Genomic DNA, 8,198 nt, shown 5'->3' with positions numbered 1-8,198 from the left:
ACAGACAGGAAGACCAGCAGAAACTGCATGGCCGTGGCTGTTTAAAGTCAGCAGGAGGCTTTTCTTTCTATACATACTTTTTTCTTTTCCTTTTAATTTTTTTTTTTCCACAAGTGAGACAGTAAGACCTCCAGATGTGAAAGGACAAGAGTCTGAACCAAAGAGGGATCACAAGGCTAATCCCAACAATTGAGAAACTGAGACAAATTTCACTTTGCTATTCCAGAGAGCTTGCATGTGATTGTTTATTTGTGTTATTATTATTATTTCCTCATTATTTTTGCTTCTTTTATTTTATTCATATTCTTCTTTATTTCTCTTCTTTTTGTTTAGCTGTCTTTGTTTTATTTGTTCAACTGCATAGTTTGACTGGTTTTCCTTCTGCTCTCTTTCATAATGTATTTTTAATTTTCCTGCTTTCACTTTCCTTGTGTTCCAGTAGCACACTACTCTAGGTCATGCACTTCCTATTCTAGTCATGCAAATCATATACATTCTGTCATATGATTATTGTTTCAGAATTATTGTAAATAATTGTTGTTCCATACAGTTGAAAATACTACACAGCATGGCTCCTAGATCTTAGCACATTTCACTATACTCTGGAACTTTATTACTGTTGTGGTTAATTCTATTCTCTTAACATACTATGCTTATTTTCTGTCCTTTACTATCACTATATCTCATAATCTGACCTCCCACAAGCTCTGTATTTTCTGGACCCAACTCACAATCCTTCCCCCTACCCCTTACAAGAGGCTTATCTTTTTTGCCACCTTTTCTATAAAGTGGCTAGTTGGGTGAAATATCACTGATAACATTATATTTATCCAAAGGATCTCCTATCTCTTCTGTACAGGTTGGTACTTTTAATTCCCTAGAATACACTCCCACTGTCTTAAACCATTTTGCCTACCCCCTCCAACTGATCACATAAAAGAGTAGGTGGGAGCTGTGAACACCCATATACCTGCTGGAAGAGAAAACCCACCAAAAAAGGATCCACCAACAGATGATAAAGGAAGATGGTGAAGCAGTGAATGGAAGCCACACTAACCTCCACCAGGGACCAATCTGGAATTAAAAGTAAATGGCAGAGAAATTACCCAGAACAAACAACTGAACAAGAACAAGAGAGAAGCCTCAAAACCTCAGACGGACAGAAGAACCAGCTTCAACACAACTTGATTTCACCTGCACAAGACAATAGAAGATGTGGTTGGCAAAGTGACCCTCAGATAACCAGCTGGAGGGAAAGACCCAAAAAGAGAAACCCAACAACAATAAAAAACCAAAGACATACAGAGAACCAACATATGACAGCCCAAGACCAATGAGCTCAGGAGATCAAGAAAACTGCACCACTGAATCTCACAGATCCCCTGCCATAGAAGTTCACACCACAAACTCAGGAGTCCAAAGAGATCAATTTAAGAAGGAGAGAATAACAAGAAGAGCCTCAAAAACAATGGGAAGACAAAGAAATAAACCCAAATGACAGGAAAGGAGGAAGTCTCAGAAACAATGTCAAATGAAAAAGAGCTAAGTTAACTATCAGATATTGTGTCCAAAGCAATAGTTATCAATGAGCTCACAGAGAACTACCAGAAACTACAGGGAAACTACAATGAACTCACTGAAAACTATATCAACAGGAAAAAGGAAATAGAAACTATAAACAAGGGCCAAGAGGAAATGAAGAATATAATTTCTGAATTGAAGAACACAGTAGAAGGAATGAAACGCACACTTTATGAAGCAGAGGATCAGATTAGTGAGCTGGAGGACAAAGTAGAAAAAAAAACCCAGAAAGAGCAATAAAAGGAAAAGAGGCTCAGAAAGAATGAAGAGGTAATAGGGAAATGCAGGACAACATGAAGCGTAACAATATCCATATAATAGGAACACCAGAAGGAGAAGAAGAAGAGCAAGGGATAGAAAACCTGTTTGAAAAAGTAATGATGGAAAATTTCCCTAATCTGAGGAGAGAAAAAGTCACACAAATCCAGGAAACACAGAGAGTCCCAAACAAGAGGAACACAAAGAGACCCACTGCAAGACACATCATACTTAAAATGGCAAAATTCCAAGACAAAGACAGGATCTTAAAGGCAACAAGGGAGAAACAGGAAGTAACATACAAGGGAGCCCCCATAAGGTTAGCAACTGACTTCTCAATGGAAACGCTCCAAGGCAGAAGAGAATGGCAAAAAATATTCAAAGTAATGAGAACCCAGGGCGTGCATCCAAGACTACTTTACCCAGCAAGGTTCTCAATCAAGATAGAAGGCCAAATAAAGAGTTTCCCAGAAGTCTAAAAGAATATGCTTCCACCAAACCAGCTCTTCAAGAGATGCTAAAGGGACTGCTTTAAGAAAAGGAAGGAAAAGAGAAAGAGAGAGGAACACAGATAGGAAAAAATGGCAATGAATAACTACCTATCGATAATCACCTTAAACGTGATAGATTAAATGATCCAATCAAAAGACATAGAACAGCTGAATGGATAAGAAAACATGACCCACACATATGCTGCCTACAAGAGACCCATCTCAGGACAAAAGACCTACACAGACTGAAAGTGAAGGGCTGGAAACAAATTTTCCAAGCAAACGGACAGGAAAAAAAAAGCAGGGATAGCAATATTCATATCAGAGAAAATAGACTTCCAAAGAAGGGCCATAAAGAGAGACCCAGAAGGTTACTTCATAATACTCAGAGGAAGAATCCACCAAGAAGACATAAACATTGTAAATATATATGCACCCAACATAGGAGCACCGAAATACATAAAGAAAATCTTGGAGGAGTTCAAGAAAGATATTAACAGCATCACAATTATAGTAGGGGCTTCTAACACCCCATTGTCAAAAATGGACAGGTCTTCCAAACAAAACATCAACAGGGATGTGGTGTCACTTAACAATATCCTAGATGAAATGGACTTAACTAATATATATAGAGAGCTTTTCATACCAAAGAAGCAAAACACACATTCTTTTCAAGTGTCCATGGAGCTTTTTCAAAGATAGACCACATGATAGGACACAAAGCAAGCCTCAACAAATTCAAGAAAATTGAAATCATACCAAGCATTGTCTCTGACCACAAGGGACTGAAACTAGAAACAAACCTCAAGGAAAAAAACCCCAAAACACTCAAAAACATGGAGATTGAATAGCATGCTATTAAACAATGAATGGGTCAAGAACGAGATTAGGGAAGAAATCAAAAACTTTCTGGAAACAAATGAAAATGAACTCACAACAACCCAAAACCTATGGGACACAGCAAAGGCAGTCCTGAGAGGGAAGTTCATAGCAATACAGGCCTACCTTAAAAAGATAGAAACATTTCAAACAAACAACCAAACCCTACGCCTACAAGAATTGGAGGAGCAACAAAAAAGACGGCCCAGAGCAAGCAGAAGGAAGGAAATAACCAAGATCAGAGCAGAGTTAAATGACATAGAGACTAAAAGCACAATTCAAAGGATCAATGAATCCAGGAGCTGGTTCTTTGAAAAGATAAACAAAATCGACAAGCCTGTAAGTAGGCTCATCAAGAAAAAAAAGAGAGAGGATCCAAATAAACACAATTGAAAATGAAAGAGGAGAGATTACAACTGATACCACAGAAATACAAAGGATTGTAAGAAATTACTATGAAGAACTGGATGCCAAGAAATTTGAAGACCTAGGTGAAATGTTCACATTTCTAGAAAAATATAATCCTGCAAAACTGAATGAAGAAGAAGCAGAAAACCTGAACAGACCAATAACAGCAGACAAAATTGAAGCAGTCATCAAAAAAATCCCAACACACAAAAGCCCTGGGCCAGATGGATTCACAGGAGAATTTCACAAAGCGTTTAAGGAAGAGCTAACCCCTATCCTTCACAGACTATTCGAAAAAATCCAAACTGATGGAAGACTCCCAAACTCGTTTTTTGAAGCCAGCATCATCCTAATCCCAAAACCAGATAAAGACACAACAAAGAAAGAAAATTTCAGGCCAATATCGCTGATGAAAATAGACGCTAAAATTCTCAACAAAATATTGGCAAACCGCATCCAGCAATACATTAAAAAGATCATACACCATGACCAAGTTGGATTCAGCCCAGGGATGCAAGGATGGTACAATATTTGCAAATCAATAAACATAATACATCACATCAACAACAGCAAAGACAAAAATCACATGATCATATCAATAAATGCGGAAAAAGCATTTGATACGATATAGCACCCACTTATGATAAAAAGCACTCAGTAAAGTGGGAATTGAGAGAGCATTCCTCAACATTATAAAGGCCATATATGAGAGACCTACAGACAACATCATGCTCAATGGGCTATATCTAACAGCCTTCCTAGGAAGATCAGGAAGAAGACAAGGATGTCCACTTTCACTACCCTTATTTAACAAAGTATTGAAAACCCTAGCCACACAATCAGACAAGACAAAGTAATAAAAGTCATCCAAAATGGAAAGGAGGAAGCAAAACTATCATTGTTTGCTGATGACATGATAACACACATAGAAAATCCTATAGAGTCCTGAAAAAACTGCTTGACTTAATAAATAAATTTGGCAAAACAGTGGGACACAAAGTCAATATTCAGAAATCAAAGGCATTTTTGTATACCAACAATGAAATATCAGAAACAGATATCAGGGGAAAAATCCCATCTGATATAGCAACAAGAAAAATAAACTACTCACAAATAAACCTAACTGAAGTAAAAGTCCTGTACTCAGAAAACTACATAACACTGAAGAAAGGAATAAGGAAGACACAAAGGAATGGAAGCATGTACTGTGTTCATGGATTAGAAGAATTAACATCATCAAAATGTCCATACTACACAAAGCAATTTAGATTCACTGCAATCCCTATTAAAACACCAATGATATTTTTCATAGATATGGAACAAACATTCAGAAATGTATATGCAACCATAAACAACCTTGAATAGCTGCAGCAATTTTGTGAAAGAAGAACAAAGTAGGAGGGATCACAGTACCTGATATCAAACTGTATTAAAAGCCAGTGTAATCAAAACAGCCTGGTACTGGCACAAGAACAGACACATAGACCAATGGAACAGAATAGAGAGCCAAGAAATACACCCAAGCATCTATGGTCAATTAATATTTGGCAAAGTCGGGAGAAGCATAAAATGGAGTAAAAACAGCCTCTTCAACAAATGGTGTTGGGAGAGCTGGACAGCTACATACAAAAAAAAAAAAAGGAAACTTGATCACCAACTTATATCATGTGCAAAAATAAATTCAAGGTGTTTAAACACTTAAATATAAGTTGTGACTCCATAAAAGTTCTACTGGAGAAAATAGGCAGGAAAATCTGTGATATTCTATGCACCAATATTTTCACCCATATGTCCCTTAGAGCAAGGGACATAGAAGAAAGAATAAACAAATGGGACCTCATCAAAATAAAAAGCTTCTGCATGGCTAAAGAAAACAGCATTAAAAAGAAAAGAGAATCAACCGTATGGGAAAATATATTTGTGGATGATACCTCAGACAAGGGTTTGATATCCAAAGTATATAAAGAACTCAAGTGACTCCACTCTAGGAAGACCAACAGCCCAATCACAAAATGGGCAAAAGACTTGAACAGACATTTCTCCTATGTGATCCCACAGAGGGTACAGAGACATATGAAAAGATGCTCAGGCCCTGGCTAGTATAGCTCAGTGGATTGAGTGCAGGCTTGCAAAGCAAAGGGTCACCAGTTCAATACCCAGTCAGGGCACATGCTTAAGTTGCAGGCCAGGTTCCCGGTAGGGGACAAATGTGAGGCAACCACACATTGTTGTATCTCGTCCTTTCTTCTTCCCTTCCCTTCTCTCTAAAAATAAATAAATAAAATCTTTAAAAAAATTTAAAAAAGAAGGCAAGTGCTTTAAAAGCAAAATATGCTCAGCATTGCTAGCCATCAGAGAGATGCGAATTAAAACCACAATCAGATATCACTTCACACTGGTGAGAATAACCATCATAAACAAAACAACAAACAAGTGTTGAAGCGGAAGTGGAGAAAAGAGAACCCTGGTGCACTGTTGGTGGGAATGCAGACTGGTGCAGCTATTGTGGAAAACAGTATTGAATTTCTTCAGAAAACTAAAAATGGAACTGCCTTTTGATCTGGCAATTCCACATGTGGGATTATATCCTAAGAACCCTGAAACACCAATCCATAACAACCTATGCACCGCAATGTTCATAGCAGCACAATTTACAATAGCCAAGTGCTGAGTTAGTTTCTATTATTATTTCTCCCATGCCTCACACCACTTTATTAGTTTGATAGACTTTTGATGTGTCGATTTTGCTAAGTTATCAGTCCTACTTATGCAATGAAACAGTATTTTAGGTGTTGACATTTTGATACCTTGTTATGATTAAAGCCTGTGATCAGTTGACTTTAAGTAAAGAAAATTATGCTAGGTAATCTGGGTAAGCCTGATTGGATCAGTTGAATGACCTTAAGAGCAGAACTGATTTTTTCCTGATGAAAAAGGTATTTTGTCCTTGAACAGCATCTTTATCTGGTTTTCCAGAGTTCCATACTGCCCTTGCTGATGGCCTTGACTTATGGATTTTGGACTCAGGGAGCCAGCCTCCACAATCACATAAACCAATTCTCTGCAAAGTTCTCTTAATATATATCTCGTATTTCTGCTTCTATGTTTGAACCCTGACTAGTACAGTAAGTGAGTAAACAAAGTGAAGGAGGTTCATATGCCCTTAGTCGTAAGACTAATGGGGAGAAATATTTAAAATCAGGAAGTTTGAATGCAAATCCTCTGTGTTAAACAATGGTATTCATGCATCTGATAGAAATTGTAGTTCAAAGGAAAGAATTTGTAATTCTATTTGAAAAGATTGGTGGTGCATTAGGAAGGTCTCTCAGAGGAAAATTTAATGTAGATGAAATTCGTGAACTGGATTTTGAAGGATAAGATGAACTTTGTGAATTAGTAATACATGAAGGGCACACTGGACAAGGAAGCATCAAAAGCCTTAGGTATAATTCGACAAAGTGAGAAAATGTGCAGACTTACATAAGTTAGGTCATTTCATGTTTCTCTTCACTTTCCAGTTGGTGGAAAGTTTGATTATATGATTTCTAAAGGTTACTATAAAGAATAAATAGACAAGATGTGTAAAGTATCTTGCAAGCTGCCTGGCAGAGACAGGTATTCTAGAAAAGTCACTTCTCTCTCATTTCATCTCACCAACTCTTCTCTCTCTTCAAAATTTCCTCCAAGTAGTGTATTCTGATCCTGATGACAAATTAATACTCAAGAAATAGTTCTTTCTAATCAACCCCTTTCTCTATAAATTGCATAATATACCCACCAAATGCCAAGAAAAGAAAATAGACATGGTCTGTAACTTCAAATTCCTTATAATCTAGTATTTTAAGTGGGCTATGACACCATATTTGAATAGGAAAATACATGGGGCTGAGAGAGCAAACAGGAAGGAATTTTACAAACAAGTCAGACTGAGACTATCAGGGAAAACTTCCTAAGGAAAGGGCACAAAAATTAGAACATGAAAAATGAGTAGAAATCAACTAAATGACTGGTGTTCTAATAGTACATAGAGTGCATGTGAGGTCTGAACATGAGAACAGGTCTATAAAGCTGCTATCATTGTTTATTGTGAGTGAGTGGCACAAGCAATTCCTAAGGTACTCCTTAACTACTCCCCCCAAAGACTCTGTGCACTGACAAGTTAACACGGTCTGCCATTTAGTTGGTAGTGTTCAGGCAGTGAGAAGTATTCATATATGGAATCTCCATCCCATACAATCAATCATCAGACCTGTCTGAACTCAATTTCAGTTCACTTCACATTTGCTTTTGCTTCTCCTAAAGACTGGACTATTTACCCACTTGGCATTTCAAAATACCAGACTCCAGTTTCTGCTTAGCTGGCTAGTTTCCAATTAAAATTTAATGTTATGTGGTGTGACAACAATAATTTAGCCTCTCTGGTAAAATGGAAGGTAATAGAGTGGGAGGATAAAGTGCCTTGATTTTCCTCTGGTATTACAAAAACTTTCCAGCCACATTTAATCAATTTTATCCTGATTTTTCCCCTTTACATGCTTTCTATTATTTCAAAAGCACATAAAGGGGAAAATTTTTATGAGA

The sequence above is a fragment of the Desmodus rotundus genome, chromosome 6 (assembly GCF_022682495.2).
Source record: "Desmodus rotundus isolate HL8 chromosome 6, HLdesRot8A.1, whole genome shotgun sequence".
Taxonomy (NCBI): Eukaryota; Metazoa; Chordata; class Mammalia; order Chiroptera; family Phyllostomidae; genus Desmodus; species Desmodus rotundus.
The sequence above is the reverse complement of the archived record's forward strand: the minus strand, read 5'-3'. Positions refer to the sequence as shown.